Source organism: Anomalospiza imberbis, chromosome 2 (genome assembly GCF_031753505.1).
Source record: "Anomalospiza imberbis isolate Cuckoo-Finch-1a 21T00152 chromosome 2, ASM3175350v1, whole genome shotgun sequence".
In the NCBI taxonomy this organism is placed as follows: Eukaryota; Metazoa; Chordata; class Aves; order Passeriformes; family Viduidae; genus Anomalospiza; species Anomalospiza imberbis.
Window position 1 is genome coordinate 51631119 of NC_089682.1, and position 16553 is coordinate 51647671.

Genomic DNA, 16553 nt, shown 5'->3' on the forward strand with positions numbered 1-16553 from the left:
GAAAAGCAACAATGAGAAAAGTGTTTAAATATTAAGAAGAGATTGAACACAATTAGGAAAGATTAAGACTTATGAAACACCTTTTTGTTACTTGCTCAGCTTCACTTTAGAAGGATATAAAGAGAGAAATATTGCACTTCATTTTGTGAGCACTGTTTCTATCTGTCTGCAGTTTACTGGCTCCAAACCTATTGGATTTGTTAGGCATACAACCAGAGGGCTTAATGCAAACTCAGTAGCCTCAGAGCAATTCACTGCCACAAGACATTCCCATGGCAAAAGTCATGAACAAATCAAGAACTCTTGACAATTCCTCTGGCAACCGCAGCCATGGAACCAGCAAATATCAGTTTTTTTCTTTGCAAACCAGGCTTTGGGCACATGGAGTGCTTTCTAATGCTGGCTTGCCTGTGCAAACATAAACTGCTGCTGTAATAGGAGCCACAAAGGACACAAGACGATCTCCTGTGCTTATTTGTGAGCAGTGTGTCAAGAAGAGGTAGCCTGCACCAATGGAGTAAGGAGGGCTCCATGTGCACCCAGGTATCCTTGCACAGACCCACAACAGGGCTTACAAAACTGCTCCTTGTGCTCATATTTGCGGTTTGTTTTCTTTTTGGAACTTCACAGATTTTTATTAAGCTGTTCAATAAAATGTAATAGGATTGGAGTTTCATGCTGTGCTGAAGAGTTTACAATGTATAAAATACTGGCACTAAAAGAAAAAAAAAATTAAAAATATTTAGACATTGTACCGATGCAGCCGCTTCGATTCAAGAATTTCAAAACCCCATTCTGATCATTAATCACCACTCCCAGATGCCATGAATAAAAAGTATTACTAAACGAAATGCAGATGATACATAGCAAGGATGCTAATTGGCTTGTCTGAGCTCATTTGGGATCTAGTCCAAATATTCTGTTCAAATACATGACTGGCTATTGCAGTTGCTGTTGCCTTAAGAGCAGGATCCAAAGGACTGACTACAGCTCTGGAAAAGAATCAAGGAATCCATACTCCTAGCCAGCCTGCTCTGGTCATCATACCTGGCCTGATCCCTGAATGAACAAGGGGAATAGGTATTGTAGGTCTATGCTGAAATATAGCTTAGAAGTTGGCATTGTGTGATTTTATATTTTTTATGGATCTTTCATTTCTAAGCATATTTTTCCATTTGCACATGCACACTTTTCTGTGTGTCTTCTGGTTTTTTCTGTTTCATCTTTTGTTTTGATAGTAATTCCCCAAGCCAGGTACCTTGAACCTGTGGGCAGGTTCCTGTCCTGATAGAGGAAAAAAGAGTTGGCACATGCTTGTGAGGACACAGCTCAGCCTGGAGCCCTGCTAATGTTGCAGACAGAAACAAAGAGATTCTCTCTGGCTCTAAGCCTGAGCTAAGCCTGCATCTCCAGTAGCTGGGGACACCAACCTTTCTGTATCAAGTCTGATATAGCACCACTGCCAGGAAGTAAAATCTGCAAGCTCCTTTGACCACCATCCTCTAAAGAGCTGTACTGGAAAGGAACAGCAAGTCAGTCGTGATAGGATGCCAATTACTCCAGGCAGGATGAAGGTAGAGGCAGTTTTTTTGATAGTATAGATGACATCCCACTCTCTGGGTGGTAGGTTGCTGAGATTCCTGCAGCCACCACGTGTTGTTCCCTATTGCGGACAGGGTTGCAATAAAGCAATAACTGACAAGTTGGATCCAGGAACAGGGCTGCAGCGCTTTGGAAACACGCAGACCTCCCAGCATGGACCCGCAACAAACCTTGTGGGGAGACCCTCCTTTATGCTCATGTTTCTGGAATTTGTTCACTATTCTGCATCCAAAGCTTTTCTGTGACATTCCTTGGTGGCCCTCAATCAAATGGCTTAATTTATTGTCAGACATGTCTGTGGTAAACCTGTTAGGGTCCAAGAAGACAGATTTTCAAGGAGCACTGCAACAGCAGCTGGATGCCCTGCACACAGTGCAGGACAAACCCACAGGCCACACACTGCTGTAGGTTCTTTATGTGAGAAAGCTGCCCTGGACAAGCATACATTCTTCACTGTGTATGGTCTGTATTTTGATCTCTATCCTACACAAATTCTCGAGTCAAGAAATCATGTACACTAATTACTCAGATTTTTTATAGATCATTTCACTTCTTGGAAAAAAAAAGCGACCAAAAACAAGACAATCTGAAATGGGGATTATTATTTTAAATCTTCTCTCCTCTTTCTCAGTGACATCTGCTGGAAAGAGGAAAACAACTAATCTTAGGATGTCAAGACTTTATGCTAATCTGTCACACAAACTGTACAGCATGCAAATGTTATCCATAGGACTCATTCAGAAGCTTTAATTCCAATAATGTCAATGTCTAATATCTGGTCAAAACTTAGAGATTACCCACAGTGAAAACCCATGGGAAACTGTCACCAGAAAAATGGCTGTTGGTGCAGTAATGCTCCTTTCAAAACAGAAGCAGGAGCCAATAGGTTGACAGGATCTGTTCTTGACTTAAGACAAGTTTATTATTTTAAACTGCTTTTGAGAATTCCCCTGCATTTTAGTTGGAAAAAATAGCAAGCTCTGCAAAGACACAACATAAGAGTTACAATAAATAACCCCTTTTAGAATCATTGGTCTTATTGTTCCTTCACAAGTCTAAAATCTGAAGAGAGATTTGCTTAGGGCTATGTTATTATTCACACTAATACCCAAAGCATTAACAAAATAACTATGTTTATGTGTTCATAAGTAATTTATCCTTCGTCTGAGAAAGCAATTCCCAACTGTGAGAGTTTCAGGAAAAGGTGGTTAAGAAGTTACTGCCAAAGACTCACATGTAACAAATGCCCCTCTGTGTTAAAAGTGTATTAGGTAACAGCAAGACCTTTCTGGTTTGGAAACTGTAATTTTCATCTAACTTTCAGTTCCTAAAAGATTATTACAGAAGATCTTTGGCCCACTGAATGGGATTCATGATGTGTGCTTGTGCCTCGATAATAAATGATGTACCCTGAAGTGAAGTTCACAACCAATCTGGGGTCTCCTCAAAGTTCAAGGAAAGTACTGCTGTAGTTTTCACCGTTCCTTACACAGAACCCCACAAATATCACTGCATCCAAAAGGATCCTATGAGACAGAGGGCCACAAAATCTCATTTGTACTGTGAGTTAGTAATTGCTGTGTATGGTGAGTTACGTGATGAGGATTCTGCAATGAGGTACCTACTGCTGAGTTATTTTCCAATCAGATAATATCCTCCTGGCTCCTGCACTGGAACAAATGAGTCCTTCTCAAACCTCATAAGGGCTTTTATGCAGCAGAAGGATTAGGATCAAGAACAGAAAAGAAAGTTACAATTTGAAAGAAATGCTCAGCAGAAAACATCTGATGTGCCTCCTTGGTGTGAGTCCAGTTGCAGAACCAGTTCTGATTGCAAGTGTCACACAGTTTCTGTAAGGCAAGAGAGAGTGGCATTGTGGACACAGATGGGCAGAGCAAAGACTAACAGATGGATTGCTTTGCAGGTTACACATGCAGGAACAAGGGATGTGGTTCTTGCCTTTAACAGGAGCAACAAGTGCACCTCTCACTTCAGCTTCAATGACAACAGATAATGGGTGATATTCTCTGTAGATTGTTTTAGTGTCTAAACAAGATATATATACAGAGCTCCAAGGAGATTTTTTTCCTTTGATAATTCTTCATCTTCTTATGTATTGCATAGCTTTGTGGCTGATGTAATGGAAGAATCAGAGAACAGGCAAATGTTGACAGCTTCACTGTGCTGTAAGACACAAAGAGTCCAGGTCTACAGGTAGAGTCAACTATTGTGGCCCATGACCAGTCAGAAGCCAAGAACAAGGAATCAGAAATAAGAGGGGTATAGCATAAGGCAAAATCCCTTCCTACTGAGGGCAAAGGGAAAACTTTGTAACACTGAAGTGCTTTTGAAGAAAAAAGGCCTGGCTCAAGGTCATGCTTGTTGAGCAGGACCTGTAACAGAGAGGTAAGAAAGAACAAAAAATGGAGAAGAGAGAAACTGGCAAGATTTAGGATTCATTGCTTTGCAACTTGCTTTTGCAACTACAAAACTCTGCCAGCTAGACACAAGGGTCAGAAGCAGATGGGATATGGCTGCCTGCAGCCAGCTTGCACATGTTGGTGCATTATTCTACCTCTGAAAGCATCTTGATATATTTTAGTCTAGCCTGTCACATCATCTGTCTCCTTCAGGCAAACAGACAAGTTACTTGATTCCTAAGAACTGAGGCAGATGAGAATCCAGCCCCAATATGGAGAAACCTTAAAGCAAGTTTAACTTTCATCATTTCTCTCTCAGAGGAGAATAATGTTCTTCTACATAAACTAGGGGCCCACAGTGGCTCTGAAATTCTTCTGGAGTACTGGTTTTTGAAATCTTCTCAGGAGAGCAAGGTAGGTCCATGATCACTGCTGGCAGGACTAGGGGCAAAACAGACTAACAACCCAGTGTCCAGTAATGCAATGGGTGAAAAGCTTTTGCTCCTACATAATTCATCAAAGGCAAAAGGCAAACCTCTGAATGTATAACCTCAAAGAAGGATGAGTTTTAGGTCTCCATTATAAACAGTAAAAATATTCACATTACAGAGGGAAGTTAGGATTGCACATGATTTGAACATCTCATAAAAAAACTTCAGATAAATGTACTTCTTATTTAGAAGAGCATAAGTAGCAAACAACAGAGGACAATGAATGTTTGTATCCAGACCTGTAATATGAAGTGTGAAATTAATACCTCATGAACTTTCTTATGTCTTTCCCACATATTCTCTCAGAACACAATACATTCCCAACCAAATGTCAATATTATTTACATCAAAGAACATGAATCAAGTAAAAAATAAGTATTGTTAATGCCAAAATCAATAAAAGTTGTACTTTTCAGTAAAAACAGGAGCTTTAAACTTTGTAAAGATGTGTGATATCTGTTGCTACCTGGGAGGATTATACTATGATGGAGTTATTTTATCACAGCTTGAGAGAAGCCAATACAGGTCTCATAGTTTCCTGGAAGCTGACAGTTTTGCCAATATACTACAAATGTGATGCACTGAAGTGCTGCCAGAGCTATAGTTTTTTGTAGCAACAATTCAAGTCAAAAAGACCTGGAAACAAACCTGCCTTTTGCCCTTGTATCTCGGACACCTTACAGCCAGGCAAAGAAAAAGTGTGTTCATTCCCAGGCTAAGTGAGCTGGATGATTGGCTCCTTTGACTGCTGAAATCCCAAAACAACTCTGACTCATAGGCAACAAACTATGTAGAAGGCATCCTGGCTTGGAATCTGATTTTCTTCCTGGAATTACATGATACTGAAAGAAAAATATACAGAAAGAAATTGATAGGCAAATTTTTTCACAGTTGCCCAGAATACCAGTGGTTGATTAGACACTACTTGATAAGCCTGTGATTTAAAGGAACTCATAAACACCTCTACAATTAAATAAGGGAAAGAGGCCCCTTCAGAAAAGGCAGAGAAGGTTCAGTGCCCTTCTGTTTTGCAAGAAAACAAAGAAACCATCAGGGTTTGGACATGGATTCAACCCTAGGTGTGTACTGTAAACAGCAAGAAGGAAAACAGAAAGGAGGAGATAAACAGCATGGTAAAGCACCAGCTTTTTTATTGTAGTTTGCCAGAGAGACAGGCATGGAGCTAGAGGTCAAGTAACTGCTTTTGTTCAAATATGGTCAGATGAACATGGTTTGTATACATCCTTTATGCATAAGCAGGACTGCTTCTCTCCACCATCATCAAGGTGTTTTTTCCACATGGAAATAACATGTAGGAACTTTTTATTGCCTAATTCCTGGCATTTTAAAAGGGATATAAACTTTCCCTACAAAAGGAAACCATTTTGGTAATTCTCATTTTCCCTACAAGAAACTAATAGTATGTATGATTAGCTGTTTGGTTATATGCCAATATTTAAAAAAGAGTGTAAATTCAGACAACTAACAGGCTAATATATTACAGTCTGTATTGAGCACAGAAAAATATCAAACCTAGTCAGAACCTTCAGATTACAATCAGAGCAAGGCTGTTGAGCTCCAGTCCCAAAGCAGTTTGCAAGGAATAGTGATGTCCACAACAGCCAGTAAAACTGCTAGCAAACATAGCAAATGCCCCCTGATTATCAATGTCCCAGGGGGAAATAAATTGAGAACATGATAGCAAACCAAAATCTGGACTTGACTGGAATACAAGGGAAAGGAATCATACCACAATTCACAGTAAGGATAAAGTGCCACATGTGCCACACAAAGCAAGCTTTTGCAACTGAGCATGGAAACAGGGAAAAAATATATTCACTAAATAGACAGATGGATCTTTGACCTGAAAATTACTGAGGCACAACAAAGGACCCTTAGTTTCATTTTTGCTATCACTTTCTGGATCAGGAACTTGGAAGTGCTTACCACAGGAAAGAGTGTCCCTTTGGATAGCCTTTTGGTGGCTCAGAATGCAGAGTAAGTATCCACAGGACAGCTTTTTTAAAGTTTGCAAAGTTCCTTAGACCATTAAGAAACAGGGAATGCTTTAACTGCTACCGTGGTAGCTCTACCATAAAAGGAACCAACCACTCATCCTTAGGATAGTGCTAAAAGGTAAGGATAAAGGAAAGGCGGGTTCTGACAATTTTTGTGAAAATTATTGATGATATGGAAGTGAAATTCTGGAAATGGCTTTTCCTGACACTTTTTTTTTCACAGCGCATTGAGATATTGAATCTTCTTAGTTTTCTATACTGTTTCCATGTTCCCCAGACAGAACAGACAGGTAGGCCTTCTCACCCAGCAGCAATGGATTCTCCTCTACCATAACATTTTAAATGGGTGTAATTTCTTTTGGATGCTGACCCTTCCTCATTTTTTCAGTTAACAAAAAACATATCCTGTTATGACTATGTTCTCCTTATTTTATGCATTTGAACTTTCCCTAAACCTTCCTTTCTAGGGAAATTTTTTAAGTGTGTGTGGCAGGTTCTTTAATTCATTTTTAGCTGTATCACAATATTGTATTTGGCTGCCTGATTAAGACTAACATTTACATGACATTTAGGGCACACTATTTTCTGGACTGTCTGTCATGAGTTGATGGACAGCAGAAAAGCCTGGACGTCAAGTCTTGTAAATTCATCTGGAGGAAGGGAGTGGGGACTGCTTGGATTGGAGGGGGGAAGAATCTGGGGCTTGGACAGCCCTATTCTCCTGTGTGCAAATGTGGAGGGAAAAAACATCTGAACAAAACTTGTGTTACTATCCTACACCCAGATCCTTTATCACTTTAGGTAAACACATCCTTCTTGAAACATTTGGAGTATCTTTTAACATTTTTAGACTAAATATATTTAAGAATTGTGGCTGGGAATTTCAAATTGACATTAAGGTATTCAAATCTCACCAAAATGGGTATTTGGCAGCCATTTTCCTTTGCAAATTCCAGTTTTCATTCATTCACTAACAGTACCTGCACACTACGACAAATCAATTAAAATTTTTCCCTATATACAAATAATTTCACTCTGAAATTCTTCCAGTTATTTTAACAACTTATTGTATTTGGTAAATGTTAATATTAAGAGATCAGAATTTATTTATACACTAGACTCTATGTGGAGTGTTGTTCATTTGCAATCTGATTTTCCCATGAGAATTTGAGAACTGCTTCTGAAATGACCTGCAGGAAGCTCTATCCCTTTGTCAAAGGATACTGTCTGGTATTCATTTTAGCAAAGTGGAAGAGAGGGGCAGAAGAAAAAGGGAGGAGGAAATTGGCTTGCATTTTATCTTGATCCTTGTAGCAGACATACAGCATTCTGTGCCAAATAGATACATTTGATTTGAAAGCAAAAAAGGCCCTATGATTTTGAACCCTGTGACAAGTTAAGTTCTTAGCCCATCAGCTAGCCAGTTAACAGACAAGGGAATTGATGAGGAGATAAGCATGAACACTCCTTACCTCTCTGCCTTTTCTCATTCACTCAAGCAGAGCAAGAGCAGAGAAAGGGCAGGTTACACCAGGCAGCTTTAAAGGATGTGTCTGTAGCATTTTGAGACTTTTAACCAACCCTGCTCCATGCTGGATGGACAAGACAGAAAGAGCAACCAGGGTGGCTCTAATAGTTTGTCTTCTCCTCCACTTGCAAAACATGTCCATTGTGCTTTTTATCCAGGTATACTCTCTTTCAGATGGCCAGTTATCCCTAACCAGTGTGCTCAGAAACCTTTCCTGCTTGCCACACCAGAAGAATTTTTAACACATCCTCAGCCTCTTCTGGCCTTTTGAGGAGCATGGGGAAGAACATGTAGATGTACAAAATAAGATTCCCGCTGAAATCCCAACAAATCACATTATCTTCCAGCTCTACTGCTTTGTGTTCATTCAAATCTTCCATTTGAAAATGCTTATTACTGATCTAACTTGCATGTACAAGCAGGACGGCCCAAGGCAGCACACACTCTTGCACATATCTGTTCAAAGTTTGACTCATTCTATACATGTATGTATAGTTACAAATTGAAAGCAAGCAAACAAAACCCAACAACCTACTTTAGAAACTAATTATAGAGTCACACACTCAAAAATTGAAAAATGTCAAAGGTAAGGTTAAGTTTTCCTAATTCTGCATGTGTGTGATGACAGCATGCTTAGTTATGTGATCCTGTCCTTTTTCCTTGGGATTGTTACAGATTCTTTGCTGTATCTCCTCAATCTTCCTGCCTTCTGCCTCATCTTTCCCAACAAGGCTTCTTCCCAAGCTTTTTTGGGGCTCTTCATTTTCAATATATCTTGATAGTCTATCCTTAGTCTGAGCAACTTAGAGAGCTGCTCTCCAGCCACGGAGGGACACGGCTGTTTTGGGGAGTGGTGTAATGCCATTAGGGCTACAGTTCCTGTCTCTGTACCTGACTCAGTAAATTGTGTCCATTGAATGTGAACTCTGGCCTCCATGTGTTCCTCAACCTTTCCAGACTCGGAGATCTTCCTCACCAAAAATATGTTTTACTCATCTTTGGCTATGATTTGTGGCAGTGGAAATCTGTGAAATATGCTGGACTACATTAAGGGAAAATGTTTTCTAAGCACCATTTTTTTTCCCTGCAGTCATGGGGGGAATGTGTGAGCCAAGAATGAAGAAAGGGCTTATTAATATTCATCTGTTTAGATCTGTGAAACAATTTTCTTTGACAAATTTATTTACCATTATATTGTTTGTCCTAAAAATGAACTACAGAACAGGGTTTCCCCCTCCATATGCAGAATCTTCATGCTTTTTCTGGCTAATGCTTTGGCATTTACTTTGGAAGGCGACTTCAATTAGTGAATGTCCAAGATAGAACCATGTGGGTCACACAGAGTTGCCAGGGAAAAATACCAAGCTCTGCAAACACAGGGGCATTGTAGACTAGAATAAGTTATATGTTGCAAGATGCAAAGTCTCTGCTTGGAAAGCAGTAATGACAGTGGACTGTGTGTTCTGTAAAAACTGAAAACTCAATGTGAGAAAATGTCCCCATCAAAAATAATATGTACTAGGGTTTATCTTAGTATAAGCCAAAGAAAGCTTGAAAAATAATTTTTATTTTGTTGTTTGATTTTTTTGGGGGGTGTTGTTGGTTTTTTGCTTGGTTTGGGGTTTTGGGTTTGTTTTTTTTTTTGTTTTTTTTTTGTCAGAGATGGATGCAGGAATTACAAAGTTTTATTTGCTCATGGCTTTACAATCTCTTATTCTTGTAAGAGTCATCTGAAAACAAGTGCCCTTGAAAACATGAGCCTTGTTTTCAGTCTTCCATTTTCCTCAGAAAGACCCTACAGCTATGCGATGCTTTATATCAAAAAACCTAACAAATATTTTATATAGACCTTTCTTTTAGCCCTTGTATTTCCCTTGTCACCTTCTGCACTACTATCCTTCATATGTTGCATCAGTACTTACACTAAAATAGGAGCTCTCTGTGGAAGTGCATTTCTCTCTTCACTTTTGCTTTAACTGCCTTTGGAATACCCCCCTGATATAAACTCCATGCATAATCATACAAAAGGAAAAAAGTTAATATCAAGTCAGGTACAATCCAAAGCTTAAAAAGCCCCTCAGGAAATGCCATAATGAAGACTGCCCAAATGGCATCAATATGCACCAGGAAGAGACTAATAATTATTTTCCAAAATGTCTCAGCAGTAACTGCTGGGAGCAAGGGAAAGAAACACTTGGGACACACAGGTCCAAAGCAACATTCAGGAGAAGAACATTGTTTAGAGAGACTGTTTGATCCCCTAGGGCTTGTTTCCATCTCATTTCTTTTTGCACCTCCTCCTCATGGCTTTCCTCTTACCCTAATGCTTCAAATCTTTGTTCCAGAGAATGAAAGGCTCCAGAAATTCCTGATGGACTTATGAAAAAAAGATCAGCAACAGATAAAAACAATGCAGTTATCCCTAATCTTGTTCTTGGAAACATCTGTACCATTTAATCTGAAACATTAAAACAAGAATTTCAGGCTAAGAGCAACATGGAAAATATCAATATAAACAGTTCAAATTTGGCAAAGTTAATTCAAATTAAAATTAAGACCTATAAAGAGATCACTTAGAAAATCTTGAATTTAAGAAGGGAGCATTTAACAGCTTTGCATGTAGAAAAAGACTATCTATAAAAAACTCCAGTATAATGCCATAACAAGGATCACAGAAATGTGTAATGAAATTCTTGTGGATGGTGTGATCTTTCTAATTGTCCAGACATAGGAAAAAAAAACAGATTAATAATGACAAAAAAGAAAAGGACAACTCTGATCAAAACCTCAGTAATCCAAAGCAAACTTTGAAAAGCAAAAGAATTCAGGGACTGAGTCAGTTTTTAATTTCTGGGAGTAATCTGCATAAGTGAGAATTTAAGACTAGGAGAAAACAATGCCACAAATTGGCAACACACCAGCTGTGTTTGTTGGCTTAGCAGCCATGAAAAATATACAAGTAGGACTCTCCACCTCCAATGTTATTTCCATCTAAAAGATGAACATACAACTGCAAACTGTCAGATACCCAGACAAGTTTCAAAGGCAAATCAATTAGAAATGCATCAGGTATAAGCAGAATGCATTTGCAGCAAATTATGTTGTTGTAAAAGCATCTGTCAGAGCTCAATGTTTTCTTGTCTTTCTGTCTGCCACTGTAAGACCCATAATAAAAAGTAAGTACAGACCTTTAAACCTGCTGGTTACCCCTGCTATTCTTCTGCATTGAGTAAATGTTGTTTCCTTGCACTCTTTGACCAGGAAAGGAATTTAAAACAAGGAAGGTAAGCTTATCTTGCTGTGCTGTCTGGGCCAGTTTGCCCTGCTCTCACAGGTAAGCACTGAATCTCCCAGGATGGGATCTGTAGGTAGAGTCCCTGTTGGATCACGGAAGAGCCAACACCCCTATTTACCCCACAAATGCCAGTGTCTCTTTCAGACCATGGAAGTCCTACAGATGCAGTGGAATATACTTCTTTCAAATGGGTTCCTGAAAGTCTGGTTTTGTTATGAGTCTCTGGCAGTGCAACTCAGAAAATCCAAATCAAATTTCCTCTTACTTAACTCATTATAAGTGCAAAAATCAAAACCATTGTAAAGTCCAATAGAAAGTATTCTTAATTCTAGCCAAGTGATAGACTTTCCTCATACCTTATCAAGTATGTGAGGTTCCTTTTTTACAAAATGAGTTTTCATCTTAAAAAAAAAAAAAAAAAGTCTTGAAGTTATTACTCCTTTAATCACAGTGTTTGGTTTGCAATAAGGTCATAGTGTCTTTGTTACAATTCCTGGAGAACCATATGGCTCTGAAATGGAGACTGAAACAGTGTTAGAGTCTGTTTTCACTTATCCCACTCTTAAGTTTCATTTTATTTAAGTTGCTGCTGGCTTGCTTGGCGTGAAACTTCCTACTAACAGTACTCATCAGTGTTTTCAGCCAAATACTGAAGGTAGGGCACAGTTAGCAGGCTTGGCATCTAATATTCTATGCTAAAAAGCAGAATTTAGCGAGTAATCTGGGGTCTATCTTCTTTTTTTTCTCTCATGTAAGACCAGACATTAGTCACTTTGTAGGAAAAACTATACATGTGCTTAAATTTCAAGGAACTTGCCATTTGTCATATATAATTTTTTTGCAGTATGACTTTATATGACCCATTTACATCACACTACCTCTAGTTTTCCCTCAGCAACCCCTCCTCTCAGACCTCACAGAACAAAATACATATCCAGGCAACAAAAACAATTAATCCAATTTCATATGTGTTATACATGAACCAAAGAACATGTGTGTGAGGTTGGACATCTGTGCTTGCATGGAAATGCAGCAGATTCATGACTAAAATCCTTAAGGAAAAAGGAAGTTCAGATAAAAAAAACAGAATGCATGAAACTGCATGGTCATGATACCATTGTGTCACTTCTAATACTTCCCCTGCCAAGAGATAAGATTGTCTACAGGGAGATTGTATAATTTTTTTCTGTCAATACTGGACATGTTAAACTGAATAATGTAATGTTACTCTTAGTATCTGTTTATCTTCTGGCTTTGAACACAGGGCCGCTGAGCTGCTTCTCTGGATTCTGTGAAAGGTGAAAGGGAAACACAGACAGTGTAAACTAACACAATCTCCATACGAGAAGAGAAAAAAATCAGTGTTGAAAATAATTGCTCAAAATGAATAAATGGTCCCAAATCACAAAAACTAAACATCCACCCTTACCGTGGTGTTTTGCAAGAAGCCTCTTCACACAACACAAAATTAGGAGTTTTTAATTTTACTGAGATATAAGAATTCTAACATTTTATTTTGAAAATAAAATCATGCCTTATTATTCTAAAATCGATACTCTTAGTTTCACTGTTTTAAAAACTATGAACTAGATTAAATGCAATTTGCATTTAGTTTTGAAGACCATTGTATCTTACCAAAATAAACTAATTTCTAACATACCAAGCTGTTTCTCCTGGATATGCTGCTGTCAGTTTCCATTTTTCTTGAGTTTTGGGAGAATATTAAAATTTGCAAATATGAAACACAAATGCAAAGAAGATAATTTTTACGGTTTAGAGGAAACACATAGCAAAGAATCTGAAAAAAACCCCAAACCCAAGACCTGAATTATTGCCAGCTTTGTTGCAAGATTTAAATTTTTTGAATAACTAAGTTAAATTTCCAGATAAGTTGAAACTTAGAGTTAAAACAACATTAAACTGCTATTTCAAAATTATTCTCTTATTCCACCATATATGACAATCTGATTCATCTGGATGGCCTTAATTAGCATTTTTTTGCAATATAAATATATACTTCTAAGGAATATCCCAAGCCTTTTTAAAATCCACCTTGACTTGTGTGTGTGTGAAATTTCATGTAATAACAAACAAACAAACAAAAACAAATCTTTAGGTGTGTTCTACATGGCTGGTGTAAAGAGAATTACTCTGTATGAAAGTTATGCCATTGATAGCACAGTTCCTCAGAGCATATATACAGAAGATATTAACAAGAGAGCAGTTGCCAGTGATACTCACTCTAGCATAGATCGCTGTACTGTTCTGAGAACACCTGGTGCAGCCTCAAAATTCAAAAATTCTTAAATTAGCTAGTGCAAACAAACGACAGCTCTGGACTGTGATTTTTTTTTTTTTAATGCTTCATTCCATTACTGAACCTTTCCTGTCACCCCAGGAAAACAAGAAATAAAGAAAAACAAGCTGAGAAAAAGAAGCCTGAAATCATCCATACAACCTGACCAAACCTGGGCTAGGATGCCAGTTCTGTTTTGCTCGCAGAAGAGAACAGAGTTCTGGTCTGATGATGAGTGCTGTGTATTTTTGCAGCCTATTTTGCAGCCTATTCAGTGAACAGAACATGTGCTTAGTCGACATCACTGGGGGCCACAAGGTGTGGCCTCTGCTGTCTTAAAGCATCTCTCTGACCTGTGTTTGTACTGCAAATCAGTAAATTTAGTAGGCTGACTCCTCAGACAGCCATTGCAGCTCTTCAGTAACATGGTAAACTTGTGCATCAAATCAAAGAAATTCCCTTACCTGCTTGGGGCAAACACCTTACAGGAAGGAGGTATGTTTGCAAAGGACAAAGGAAGCTTCTCATGCTCAGTTTTCTCTTAACTGTGTGGCCTCGCTGTGCAACTAAACCTAGACAGTTCAGAAACTTCATAGCAAAAGCACCTTCCATATTCTTTGGTGTAAGACAGGACTTTTGCAACATTGCAGAAGAATTTCAGGCTGATGCTCTTGAACAAGCTGCACACACAATATGAAATCTGTGTATGCCCATTAGCTGTTCTCACACAGCACTACTATCACATTTAACCAGAGCAAATTGGAAAAGCCATTAGGCAATATAAAACAGTGACTACTGTTTGAAATAGAGCTTCACAAGTCCCTAAAAAAGCACATACAATTATCAGGTTGTAAAAGAGGCTGAAATGCAATTGGTGTTGATATTTCTTCTGAGACAGTCGATTTATAGAAGTGCTTAAATATGTGTTTGCTGGAAGGATCCCAAGAGGAGATACCAGTGAAACAGAAGTCTCTCTTCTTTCCAATTTTTTTCTTATACTCCTCTACCTCCTCAAGAATACTTATTGCCCAGCTTCTAGACCAGATGCATACCTTTTCATTGTAAATATTAAAAACTTGGTAAGAAAATGCAAGTTCTTTACTATACACAAACTGATTTTCCATTATAAAACTGATGAATGTATTAGCCAAGCTTCTTGGCAGATAAATATAATGGGATTACATACAGAGAGGTCTTCAGTGATCCCCGGTTTAATGAATGGCATCAGGTCATTCAGAGATAGTAGATTTTCACTTTATTTAGCAATTCTGATACATAAATTTCTACTGTATCCCCTTCTGTGAATGCTGACAATGGATATAAAAGGTGAATTAGGAGTTCCTCTTTTCAGCTATAGCTTTGTGCCTTTCAGAATATTACTTTAAAGAGTGCAAAGTTTGTATCCTGTACTCTGACCTTTCCTGTTGCAAATGGTAATACATATTGCTGTTTCCAATAGAGTAACAGATTCCTAGAATATTCTGAGTTGGAAGGGACCCACAAGGATCATCAAAGTCTAGCTGCTCTTGGTCCTGCACAGGACACCCCAAAAGTCACACTATATACCTGAAAACTTGCTCAAACACTTCTTGAGCTCTGGCAGGTTTGTTGCCATGACCACTTCCCTGGGGAGCCTGGTCCAGTGCCAAACACTCTCTGGTTTAAGCACAGCTTCATATCATATCCTCATGTCCTATCACTGGTCACCAGAGAGAAGAGATCAGTTCTTGCTCCTGCACTTCCCTCATGAGGAAGCTGTAGAGCACAAGAAGATCTCCCCTCAATCTTTTCCAGGCTGAAAAAACCAAGTGACCTCAGCCACTCCACAAATGACTTCCCCTCATCCCATTACCATGGATGGCCCAGATTAGAAAGGTGTGCAGGTGACAACACTGCAGCTCTGATGTGATCCCCTTGGCATGACTCTGAGTCCCAGTGTCCCTGGGACTGTAAGCTTTCTGGCTCTCTGAGCTCTAGCCCTAATGGAATCTTGGGGCAGCAGGTAAGGTCCCTTTCACCATGGTTTTCCTGGATTAGAAAAATGTGGAGGCATAAATGTGGGTGTCCTGCCATGATTCCCTGGCATGCTTTTTCCAGCCTCAAGTGTCCCCTGGCTGAATCCTTGCTAGCAGACATACACAACATGAAATCAAACATAGGGAAAAAAATAAGGAAAAATACCAGAAATGCAGAGTGCTTAAGGTTTCAGATCTTGGTCTTGCCATCTGAACCCTGGTTGAAATCATAAAGATATTGGCCTCTGCACTCTAATTCACTGCACGTCTGAAGATGCTTGAAGCCAACAGCTGGTTGTGTTTGGGGTTTTTTGAGATTGATTTTTAAAACAGAAGTTTCTGTTCCACTTCAGCATACTACCTTGTATCCACTTTGTTCAGAATTCCCAAACCAGAAATAAAAAGGGTGCAGAAACAGCATATATTTTTATGGTTTCTCCAAAATAAGATGTGAGGGCAGAATGGTGTGCCCAAGCATTCAAAGAGGAGAATGGGAGAGCTGGACATTGAATCTGTCTTTCAGTATAATATTCGTACACTTATATAAGTACCTCTGTCTTTCTGCTTTCTCAAAGGTTGACAGTCTTACACTTAACACCTTCAGGTCTCTTTCCATATTCCTAACACTGGTATTCCAAGAATCAGTCTCTGTGCATCTCCTACACACCTCTAACCATGCCCACCATGGTGGAACTGCACAGATTGAAATGTGTTGATGTCTGCACATGTAGTCAATTGCCCATTTTTATCAAGGTAAAAAGGCAAGAGCAGTTAAGATATACAAAACTGGATGAGTGTAGTCTATACAGGATGTCTCCTCCAGGATGTGAAGTGAATTTAGTGGATTTTTTCTGCTGGTAACAGCAGTGCTGTAAGGACCAGACAGTC